The sequence below is a fragment of the Colius striatus genome, chromosome 11 (assembly GCF_028858725.1).
Source record: "Colius striatus isolate bColStr4 chromosome 11, bColStr4.1.hap1, whole genome shotgun sequence".
NCBI classification, from domain to species: domain Eukaryota; kingdom Metazoa; phylum Chordata; class Aves; order Coliiformes; family Coliidae; genus Colius; species Colius striatus.
Window position 1 is genome coordinate 10,959,548 of NC_084769.1, and position 12,386 is coordinate 10,971,933.

The window sequence follows — 12,386 nt, forward strand, 5'->3', positions numbered from 1 at the left end:
CTCTGTAGCTCCCATTTTGCTGCATTCAAGGTCAATGTCTTCTGCCCAGTAATGAGCGATAGGACAAGAGGAAATGGGCTCAAGTTGCGCCAGGGAAGGTTTAGATTGGAGATGAGGAAGAACTTTTTCACTAAGAGGGTTGTTAAGCACTGGCACAGGCTGCCCAGGGAGTTGGTGGAGTCACCATCCCTGGAGTTATTTAAAAGACACATAGATGAGGTGCTGAGGGACATGGGTTAGTGATGGGCTTGGTGAGTGGTTGGACTTGATGATCTTAAAGGTCTTTTCCAACCAAAATGATTCTGTGATTCTATGATAGCTTGGTCAAATGTGCTTTAGATGATGGCAAGGCGTAGAGGTGATAGAGGGGTGCTGGGGCTGTGCAGGCAGGTCCCATCAGACAAGAGCTTTGCAGAGTCTGGGAAGCTGCAAAGAATCATGTTTTCCCTCTATGTTTCCCATAGCATTTATCAAGTGGAAGTTTATTTTGTCCTCTACAACCTGGGCTCAAATCAGAATCTTCCCTTGTCCTGAGTGCCTGCAGTATTTGAAAGGGACATCTTCAGGTCCCTCATAATACCCTGAAGGTATTATTCTCCTTCCTGAGGGGAGAGAGGTGCTTCGGAGGGATGCAGAGCCAGGCTGAAGCAGCTCCCTCCTCTCCTGCTGCCTTTTTGTCCTCCCTCTGCCCATACAACAAGCCCAAGCTGGGAAATGTGTTTGCCACCTGCTCCTCGAGCACCTGTGTTTTTGTCAATAAACAATGGGCTGAGACTTCCCGAGCTCTGGGGCACCTGGGGCTACTTCCTCTGGGGCCCCATTGCCCTCTCTGCCCTGGCCTGGCATGAGATGCTCTCCTGCCCCTAGAGAGTGGGTTCTGACTGCAGCAGCAGCAATAACCACTGCCCACGTGGAGCTGCTCTGTGTGTATCTCACGGGCATAAAATTATGTCTATTTTTGTACAAAGGGTGAATGAACTATGCTCGGGTAAGGGATAAATCCCAGCTAAATTTAAACTTCCTGTTCTAAGGATGCTAAATGTCTTTCTTTTTTTTTCCTAATTTTATTTCTAAAAATGAAGCCACCAAGTGGCTTTTGTAGAAATGTTTATTTATAAATTTCTACTTAAATAAACACACACCAGATTGTTCAGGCAGGAGCTTGAACTACAGCAGCTACTTTTTCAAAGGTGTAGGCTATCCGTGCTTCCCTGGCTGCTGCTTCCCTGAGGTGCCTTCGTGTTCCCAGTCCCTGTGAAAAGGGCTGTTGTGGCTCACTGTCCTGCAACAGCCATCATAGAATCGTTCCTGTTGGAAAAGACCTTTAAGATCTTTGAGTCCAACCAGTCATCTCACACTGCCAAGCCTATCACTAAACCATATCTCTCAGTACTTCGTGTATGATTCCACCACCTCCCTGGGCAGCCTGGAACAGTGTCTAAAAATCCTTTCAGGGAAAAAGTTCTTCCTAATGTCCAGTCTAAACTTCCCCTAGTGCAACTGAAGCCTGTTTCATCTTGTGCTGTTGCTTGTTACTTGAGAGAAGAGACTCCCACCTCACTACAACCTCCTTTCAGGTATCTGTAGAGAGTGATCGTGTCTCTCCTCAGCCTCCTCTTCCCCAGACTAAACACCTCCAGCTCCCTCAGCCATTCCTCATCAGACTTGTGCTCCAGACCCTTTCCCAGCTTTGTTGTCTGTTCCTGGACACGCTCCAGCACCTCAATGTCCTTCTTGTAGTGAGGGGTCCAGAACTGGACACAGTATTTGAGGTGCAGCCTCACCAGTGCCCAGTACAGGGGAACAATCACTGCCCTGGTCCTGCTGGTCACACTATTTTTGATACAGGGGTTTTCCATCACCAGCCCTTTGTGCAAAGAAGAAACAAATAGCACAGTCCCCAGCTGTGGCTTGCGAAGCCTCAGCCCCATGCAAGCAAGGCCCTTGCAGACACACAAGCACTCCTGTGTCTGTGGGCAAACCTGCAGAACCTCCTGCACTCTTGGTGGCCACATCTGTGACCTATAGTCCCTTTCCCTTTTAACACATACACTGTCCCAACAGGAACAAGGGATTCTTAACTCTGCTTCCCGAACCCAGGGCACGCGGCCTGCTCTGACAGCACCTCACGTGCCTGCCCTGCTTCCCCTGCTGGCCCAGACCCCACTCCATGCAACAGCCATAAAAAGAGCTGCTGGAAGGCTCTCGCATGTAAATAAACCATTTACAACCTCCTGTGGCCTCGTACATAGGGCCAGGGTTAATGATGGGGGGGAAACCTGGCTGCAGAAAAGAAGTCTAGTACATCTGAAGGCTGGAAGGAGGAAATTTGGGTTTAAATGACCGACATAAGGCTTAAAAGGCCTCAGCAGGAATTGTGTTGAGCAAGGAGCTGTGAGCAGAGCGGATCCTCCTCATCCATGGGGCTGCTCTGGCCCTGCCAAGGCCCCCGGGGATTCTGTGGGTGAATTTGTGAGCCACCCTTGCCTCCCTGCCTCGCTCTGCTGGGGCAGGACTCACAAGCAAAACTCCTCTCATGTGTGAGAGTTATGAAGGTGGATCAGCCATCAAACCCAGCATTTGTGTGGGGCTCTCGATGTGCAATGACAGCCGCCATGCTCTACAAACTCCTTCCGTGTCACTCCATGGGAACAGAGAGTTGAAGGGCAATCAGTTTCTCCTCACAGCACCCAGCCCTACCACACCCAGGGCTGTGCTCTGGTGCTGTCGCTGACATATGTCTTCTTTTAGCCTTTCAGCTCAACCCCTCCGTGCCCTGGCTCCTGCAGTGCTCGCAGCATTCTCATATGGGAGCACAGGCTCAGCACCATCATCACAAGGATATCTGGGGGCCCTGAGGAGGAGAAGCAAATGGACAAACCCCGATTGTAGATGTTACTGATGCAGAAGAGTGATGGGGTTTGGTATTTATGTATTTATACCCACCAGGTATGTTATTTACTTATTTATGTCAAGGCTTTACTTGAGGTCCCAGAGCAAAACGTCAGCCCCGGCGGTTTTGCACTGATGCATGTGGTGGGGATCTTGACTTGGCAGTCGTTTGCACTGCAGAGTGGAGAAGCCAGGGCAGATGAAAGAGTTAAATATGGAAATAAGATCCAGAAATATAGCAGTAACTGGACAAAATTCTTTGGAGACAAATTGTTCTAAACTAGCTCAGGCTGTGATTCTGTTATCTGCTCTGCAAGAAAGGTCAGAGTAGGAATATCTCTTTCCCCCTGCTCCCTCCTTCTTCTCCTAAGCAGCTAAAAAGAAGAGCACAAAACCCACTGCAGTTTCTTCAGGACTTTGTGTCCTTGAACCATAAGCTTGTAGGTACAATTTAGCTGCCACATCACTCATCTTGGCCCTGATTAGACCCAGATGAACACTTTCAATATTAATACTCGGATGATTTAATAAAGCTGCACGAGCAGTAAAAGTAACAATACACTTCTATAAAGGGGTTCCAGATGTTGCCAAGGCAAATGCTAAACATCAAAATACAAACTTCAAAAAAAAGAAAGAAAGAAAAAAGAGGACCAAAAAAAAAAAGCTGGATAAGCAAAACTTGGAACAAACTATAAACTAATTAAATGTGGGTTGCGTTTTCCAGAAATAAATTGAAGCCATAAGGATGTGATGTGAGCCAATAAATAGTACAGTTAGTCAAAGTTATTGTGGAACAACAGTTGGAAAGATGGTTTGAAGTCACTGATAGGTGGGCTCACAGAGAGCTTGGCTGCCTATCAATAGGGAGGCTTGTTCTCTTGTGCACGAGAGCGGGATCAAGTCTTCTGGTATCCATAACTGGGACCCCAGAGAGGTTACTGAGAGAATATGAGATGATTTTCAAGTAGAGAGGAATAAAGGGAAAGAAAAAACCCTACACCAAAAGTGCCTCCTGCAAGAGCAGGAGGGGTGCTACCACCACCCAAGGACACAGGGATATTTTTTGCTGCGTGCTGGGGCAGCCCTCCAGCCTCTGCTTACCCACAGGGCATCCCTGTTCTCCACTTGGCCACCTGCAAGGCCCACTGAAACACTGCTGCCATAGTTAATAACTCATCCTCCTCCCCTGTAGAAAGAGTCCTCTAAAACAGGTCTCCAAGAGAATTTCATACCAGTCCCATCGCTGCAGCCACAGAAGCGGTCAGCTCGCAACAGATGAGCTTTTTTGCTCACTTGCCAGACGCTTGGCTGCCAATGGTGACTGCAGCTATAAGAGCCCAGAGGGATAAGCTCTCCTTAGCTCATCCCTACCAATGCAGCTCCAGAGAGCAGGTAAGTCACCAACCACCTAATTATGCCTCCAGCTTTCTGCACACTGGGAGGGGGAATCCCTAAGGAGTAAGCCTGAGGGGCACAGAGGTGGAGACACAATGCCTTTGCTACAGGGAAGGAGCAAGCACTGTGTAGCCAAAGCAGTGGCACGTGCAGGTGACGCTCTTTCTCTGCGGGGCAGAACGAGCAGTGGTGGTTCTCAGCTGTTCTCTCAGGTGTGCTGCTTTGTGGCAACTAAACACCCCATGGGCTTAAGGAAAGGTGCTTGGTGTGAGATGCTAAGGTACTTGCACCCCCCAGCTCTCTCGCTCCTGAGGTCTGACACCTCTGCCACATAGGACCTTCACTATTGGACCTGCAGATTATGCTCAGTCTGTCAGTAGCAAATGGCCTTAAATGGCATCTGTTTTTCAAGGACAAAGAAAAGTTGATCATTTTGAAGTCATATATGCTCTATAGTGAAGTCTACCTCCTCTTTTCTATGTACCCTGGAATGGGACTGATGCTAATTCAGCAACTGCAGAGGGCATCTCAGCTTGCTGCTACTGCAGCAGCTCCAGGAGCTCTCTGCATCATCTTTTCCATGCAGGTCAGTCAGCCTGCAATCCCCAGCCTTTGTACTCAGAGAGACCAAGGTCTGGGAGTTTAGCTGCCGTGCCCTGCAGCTTTCTCTAATCAGCAGCATGCTTAAAGGCAAGATTGGGGAACACCTCTACCTCAACCTTGCAGGCACATTTCTCCTGGAAACCCAACCTGTGCCGAGACCTGCTTTCCCACCCGGGCAAGCCCAGGCTCAGCAGAGTCCTTCGTCCATGAGTTTGGGATGAGGCTTTGCTTTGGGCTTTCATCCGTGGCTAATGACATGACTCCACAATAACAGAGCCTCTCATAAAATTATTATGAGAACAAACAAATTCCTTCCCTATTATATACAGTACTTGTTTTAAAGATTGAAACAAGAGCAGGGCTGATGGGCTTTGCTCTCTCACTGACCCATGTGAGAACACCAGGACTTTGGTGCTCTCCATTGGCAGGTTACTCCTGAGCTACCTTCTCCACAAAGTAAGCACCAGTGTTGTGGATTTGCTACAACAGTGTAGGACATTCCTATATCCCCAATTTCCAGGAGATCCTACACAGGGTCAGAAGCCCCTACTGCAATTGTCCAGCACGACCTGTAAAACAGAGATCCCAAGAGATCACAGATTTCTCCCAGTCAGCTCCAGCTTGAGCTAAATCTGATTTGCAGGAAAGCTCCTGGTGGCATCCCACAGCGCTACAGGAGCTCCCCAAAACTAGACCTTGAGGTGTTGTACTTTTATTTTGGATGCAGCCTGGCTTCCTCCATCACAGTTCAGTTTTCCAGTGGTGGGACCTGGTGCTGCTTTCATCTGCTGAACCAGAGAGGTCCTTAGTATCACTCTATCCATATGTTTTCCAAACACTGTATCTCCACCTTTGCAGGAGAGGTAGAACAGGCCAAATGGAGCTGAAAAACAAGTATTGGCCCATTTTTCACCCCTGCAAGGCACAAGCCCCCAGCTCCTCCAGGAAATCCATCAACGCTCAGGCCACATTCGGTTCAAGGGACCAGGCCCTGCCTTTAGGTATGTGGTCCCACATTGTCCTGCATAAGAAATACTGTGCTTGGCAGACTACAGCATGGAGCAAGCAATGAGCCAGTAATGTTTCCTGGTGAATAAAAAAGGACTGATTTTGATTGTGTTAGACATCAGTGCTTCCCAGCGCCAGAAAGACATGCAGTATACATTTCTGGTTTGCTTGGACCTGCTTCAAACAGGCTGGTAACTGACTTATTCCACCACTTATTTTTCCTTTGTGAAAATATCCCTTTAAACCAAGTGTTTAGCAAATACTGCTTAGTCCCATTACAAAGTAAATTGGGTATGGATCGTACCAGACTTCTCCAATCTCTTTCAGATGCTTAAATTACATCATGATCTAACTTCACCCCAGGGAGAGACGAGCTCTGCAGAGTGTTGCCCATCCTTCTGCTTTGCTAATCTCTGGTACTTTTTGGGTACCTTTCACACGTTCTCTGCACGTCAGCACAATGACTCTGCTTTTGGGGAATGGGGATGTTTTGTACAGGGATGCCCCAGCCTTGTGCCCCACCAGGGCTGTTGCCATCCAGGCAAGCTGGGGTGCCAGGGGCCAGCGGGGCGATGCCCAGCACTTTGAGGGGGAGGTTTTGACCAGAGCATTTTCTCTTTGATTTTGGTCAGTTGGTATTTGTGCCTGTGGGTGATGACAGGGGAAGTGTGTCCAGCCCCGTGCTCTTCCATCTGTCCCCAGAGCTGCTTGTCTCCTCCAGCCACCACAACAACCCACCTCGCTCATTGTCCACTGAAATCAGGCAACACCAGCGATCCTTCTCCTTCAGGAGGAAGTTTCCTGCCCCAGGTTTCGCTTTCTGTCCCCTAAAGCTGCTCCTGCTGAGCCAGCCCATGCTCCATCTCTGGGGGCCCTCGTTTGGCTCCTTGGTGCAGGGCGCGGCTGGGCCGGCAGCGATGGGGACCGCGACAGTGGGAGGGCTGCACGGGCAATTATCTGCCATATTGTGCTCTCGCTTGTGTTTAAAAACAACAACAGCTCAACTGACTCATAGATCCTACGGCCTCTGAGTCATTTTTTATTTCTGGATTTGAGTGCTCTGCCCTTTGCAGCGCAGGGAGCTGCACACACACACACACACACATCAACCTCACATTTGCTTTGCCCTGTAAAAACAAAGCGATTTCCATACCGTTAATGAAACAGAAATGATTTGACTTCACGTACCCTGGCTTTTATTTGCCATTGTATAAACTCTGCAGATGAAATAATGATGGTTGTAAAGTAAACCTCTCTCTCTCTTTCTTTTCCTTTCCCTTTCCAGGCAGCCTCTATTTGAAAGAGCAATAGGGAGTCACTTACAGACTTGGCTTGTACTGAGCCTGGAGTAATTAACCCCTTCATCCCCAGCTTTCCTTCTCTTGATATTTAACCACAGCGTAGGTGAAAGCAGCTGCAGGTCTCTCCTGGGGCTAGAAGCAAAGTGAGGGAGCAGAGCAGGTAGGGAAATACAGGAAAGGAGAAGAGCTGCTCTGTGCCAAGCAGTGGAACGTGCTTGGGGTGTTGCATCCTTGAGCTGGATGGCTTTCCTGGGAGAGATGGGAGTACTGCAGAGTTGAAGGTACCTGCAGTCCTCTGCACTCCCCATTTTTTTGTGTGCAAGTCAGTAGCACTGTTTTGTATTTAGCCTGGCAGCTTCATCCTGGGTGTCATCTCCCTTCCCTCCTGCTCCCCAGGGACTGCCAGCACTGGCACCTCAGCACAATGGCTTTTCTCTTCCACAGCGTCATGGCAGAAACGATCTGCGGTAAATCATTTAATCACCAAATCTTGCTCTTTCTGTTTATGAGCCCGTTATGATTTTACAAAGCACTCAGGGGGAAATTAATAGGGTGAAGTAATACTGTAGACAAGCAGCAGATAGGGCTGGAGCACGTGCCTGCCTTGCCCTGTGGGCTGGGGTGAGCTGCCCTCCCCGTGGGAACTCTACTTTTTGATATACCTTTACCATTACCATTAGTCTGGAGAAGAGGAGACTGAGGGGAGATCTCATTAATATTTACAGACATCTAAAGGGTGGGTGTCAGGAGGTTGGGACATCCCTTTTTTTATTGTATCTAGCAACGGGACAAGGGGTAATGGGATGAAGCTGGAACACAAAAAGTTCCATTTAAACATAAGAAAAAGCTATTTTACTGTTGAGATGAGGGAGCCCTGGCACAGGCTGCCCAGGGGGGGTGTGGAGGCTCCTTCCTTGGAGGTCTTCAAGACCCACCTGGACAGATTCCTATGTGACCTGATCTAGCTGGATCTGCTTCTGCAGGGAAGTTGCACTGGGTAATCTCTAGAGGTTTCCTCCAACCCTTACCATTCTATGATTACACCCAGGCTGCCCAGGCAATCTGTTTGTCTTCAAGGCTCCTAAACATGCCACAAGCGTTTTTTCCCCAGTCACATCTGCCATGCAGCAGCACAGCCCCTCATGCCCCCAGCATCGCTTCAGATGCTTTGCCAATGGCTGAGCCCGGTGGGATGGTGACACTGCCTGAGATAATGTTACTCTTGCCAGGATGGGTGATGTGGTTTACATTATTTCTCTTGGATTTATTAAGCATTATGTAACCAGCTAACCGATCCCGCATGCGGCGCAATCGCAGCTGATTCCATGTCAGGGGAAAGTAAACAACAAAAACAAACAAAAAACTCTTCTGAAGTGGCTGAACTGAAATTCATTTCCCCATGCAAAGCAATTCCTGGAGGATCTTCCCCATCTCAATGCAGCTATTTTGCATCCAAGCTCTCATGCAATCCGTTTGAAAGCTGTGGAGAAATCGCATGCTGTACATGACAGGATGCTACAAGCAAACCCTCTCTGTTTACTCCCTGGATTAAATTAAGATGAAGTTTATTTTACTTAATTATTTTTAAGCCCCTTTGTGGGTTTCTGCTGCTCCTTGAAACGTGTTATGCTTGCATATTGTTTGTCTTCCAGCTGGAGGACTCCTTCAAACGTGAAAACTACTCACTGAAGAAAGTTTGGCATTCAAGTTTGGAAAGCAAAGCAAGCCAGCTCTGCAGTGCTGAGGTCTTCAAGCCCAGCAGAACCTTGAGGATAATGTTCTGCCCTTGATCAGCTTTGGAAGGACTCTAAGCACTGGGTGAGGCAATAACTATATCCCCTTGGCTCAAGCTCTTTCAGGAGCACTCTGGTGTTAATGAACAGCGTCCTTCCCATTAACGCCGGTTTGTACCCTGAGATGTTGAGGTGAGAATGGAGGAAGATAGAATGGATAAAACAGACTCAGTTGCCCTGTACCATTTTGTTCTTCTCAGTGTCTTTGAAACATTCATCAATGTCTCAAAATGTTGTATTTCTGAATCCATTTCACTGATGCACTTAACCTCTGCTGTAACATCAGTAAAGCTGGTGGCTGGGAGATGCCCATTTGCATGTTGTTTGTGTTATTTTTCAGTGAGCCCCTAAGGCACCCAACCATCTGCTTCACCCAGGCAAGTAACTAAATCCAGGTGAAGCTGAATTGCTGAATTAGGCTTGCCTGCACTGATGGACTACAGAACAATGCTTGCCACTTGCCAGGCTGCAACTGGACCAAAAAGGTGGCACCAAGACATGATCTAGATGAACCTGCTTCTGCACGGGGGTTGGATCGGATGATCTCTAAAGGTCCCTTCCAACCCTACCATTCTGTGATTCGTTCTATGATTCTATGACCCCAGGGCAGATGATGGGTTATGAAGGGGAAGGATTGCAGAGCTCTGAAGGCAATGCTGGTGGGCAAGTTGGCAGTTCCATATGGGTGTCAACACTGCACCTAGCCTTGTGTGGACTCCTTAGGTGAGCGAAGCTGTCCTAAAGCCAGGAGGGGATTCACAAGGTATGGATTTGTTCATTGTTCTGCAGGCTTGCTTATCCCCTCAGGAGATGATCAGGGATGCCCTGCATCCTTCAGTGAAAAAGTAGCCTGAGGGAGGATGGGAAGTTATGGAAGGAGCTCCTCAAGTCACACAAGGCAGCATCTTAACACAGGGTTTTTTCACTCCCTAAGTGCTGAGCATGTGCTGGTTGTTGCATGTTGCTGTGTAATTGCAGCTGATATCTCCAGAGCTGTTACCAGGCAAAAAACCTGCTGTAGCAGACAAAAGCAATTCAGAGTTTGCCTGGTAATAACTGTCCTTATCCCATCAGGCATTTGGCAGCTGCTGCTAAAGATCTAGGCTACAAAAGTCAAATGTGAGGAGCTATGACAGAAACCAAAGCTCATGGCCATCCTGTGTCTGAAATTGGAACACAAGATCTGAGCTCGCAACAAGTCTATTTCACTTCATCTACTGCCCCTATTCTTTTCTCTTTCAGATCTTTTGTTGTCCTTCCTACCCACACGTGGCATTGGAAATACCCTGAGAGAGCAAACCAAGCTATCAGCACAGCCTGAACAACAACTTTGGGGTCTAGGAGGGAAAAAAGTCCCCACGGCTGGAAGAACTAGATATACACCCAGTTCTTTGTGGTTACTTCCATCAGCATCACACCACAGCCCCATCAGCACAGTAACTCCCACCAGCTCAGACAGTGTGCAGGGGGAATGTGCCACTTCTCTTCATCAGATGGAAAGCACAGTAAGTTATTCAAGGTTGGAGGAGGGGGAGAAACAATGTTCATAGGAATTTTAGCAGCTCTGCCAGCAGCTCTGCTTACCTGGGGCTTTGCAGGGTAAAGCAGGGTATTGTCATATGCCATGGCGTGGTGTGTGTAAGCTGCTGGTGGGGTTTGTAGAGAGCCAAGCTGGCACATCCCCCTGGAAAGTGATTCCTGATGACTGGGGATTTGCACCACAAAAAGTTCTATTTAAACATAAGGAAAGACTATTTCACTGTTGAGGTGAGGGAGCCCTGGCACAGGCTGCCCAGGGAGGTTGTGGAGGCTCCTTCCTTGGAGGCCTTCAAGACCCACCTGGACACATTCCTATGTGATCTGATCTAGCTTGACCTGCTTTGGCAGAGGTATTAGACTGGATGATCTCTACAGGTCACTTCCAACCCCTACCATTCTATGGTTCTATGAGTCTGTGATTTTCAGAGGGCTCTGACATTTCAGTCATTTGAAGAGCACTTCACAGGGATCTGCTTTTGACTAAATCCTGGTCTTAAAAATGAGTCCTTTCTTCCCACCTCCCACACTGCTTAGGAGAAGGAGTCACAGCCTAGCCATGCACTGGTGGTTTGAGCTCGTCTTGTCACAAGCCATTGCAGAAATTGCTGAGGATTTAACAGCACTTGCAGGTCTGGGAGCTGAACAGCAGAAGGTAAGAGTCAACCAACTTCACAATGTTGTTACCATCATTTTTCTCACTCCTGTTTTTCCAGAGCTACCAACAGTCTCTCCTATATCCCATTTAACTGCAGCTTCTGCATCTCATTCTCAGGAAGATGCACCAGAGACGAGTCTCACTCTCTACATAGAAAAAGCAGCAGCAATGAACCTAAAAGCAAAAGCAAGCCAGCTGCAAGATGGTTGCAGACATTGCCCTGTCCTCACTACTGCAATTCAAGTAAAACTACTGCACAGCAGGTTGCAGGGGTATTTTACTACCATCATCATATTATACTCAGGAATTGAGTTTTGTGTACATTTTTCAGGCTCTGCAGGAATCCTGGATCTCCGAGAAGAGATAGAACTGAAATGTAAAGACGTTGTCCAAATAGGTAAACACATCAGAAACATTATCTGGGTGACATTTGGGCAACAGGGTTTGCCTGTTTTAAGTGCAAATGGTTTACTGATGATTTAGATGAACTTCCTGAGGAGTGTTTGAAATTCCTGGCACATGTTCGATTTGCCATCTGCTGGGAGGACTTTGATGAACCCACAAAGAGACGTTAGACTGGAGCTGCTCTTTATATCTCGGGTGGACTTTTTGTGATTGACTGATTTGGGGGTTTTTTTTTGTGTGTGTTATTTTGATCCCTGAGAAGTGAGGCTTGCACAGGACTTGTGTGACGAGCTGCTGGGGCAGAGATGTTCTGTTAATTCTACATCAATGTGCTGTCATCGAGTTGTTCCAGCACTGCCTGTTCTTTACATCTGCTAAAATTATTACATAGAGTTGAATTTTGCCCTCCTTTAGACTGGATCTAACAGCAATTAAGTAATTTGTGCTGTCAGAGGGAACTTGAACTGGAGCCTAGCCTGGATTACAGACACTAGAAACTTTCTTGCTTCTCCTAAAGCGTCCCACATTCAGTGTGTAAATAAGTGGTGTGTTCTTCTCTTTCATTTCTTTCTTGACCTCAGGAAAAAAATCCTCTTTTAAGGAGCTTGTGTTGTAACCTATCAAAAAGCCCTGCCCAATAGGGCTGAATTCAACTTGATTATCTTTTCCCTTTCCCTAAAGCAAAAGAGAGCTATGGCAGGAGGGCAGAGGAAACAGGTTTTTGCAAAGGAATTTTTTCAGCAATGGAACCAAGAGTCCTGTTGACAGGGCCTAAAATGCTTTTTCTCTGCATGT

General features: G+C 47.7%; 1 protein-coding gene across 1 annotated transcript in view; it reads right to left on the bottom strand.

Annotated features, from left to right (window-relative positions):
* The window catches only part of LOC133626355 (TGF-beta receptor type-2-like), a 34,617-nt gene that overhangs the window by 14,554 nt on the left and 7,677 nt on the right, over positions 1-12,386 (bottom strand). The window lies entirely within an intron of this gene.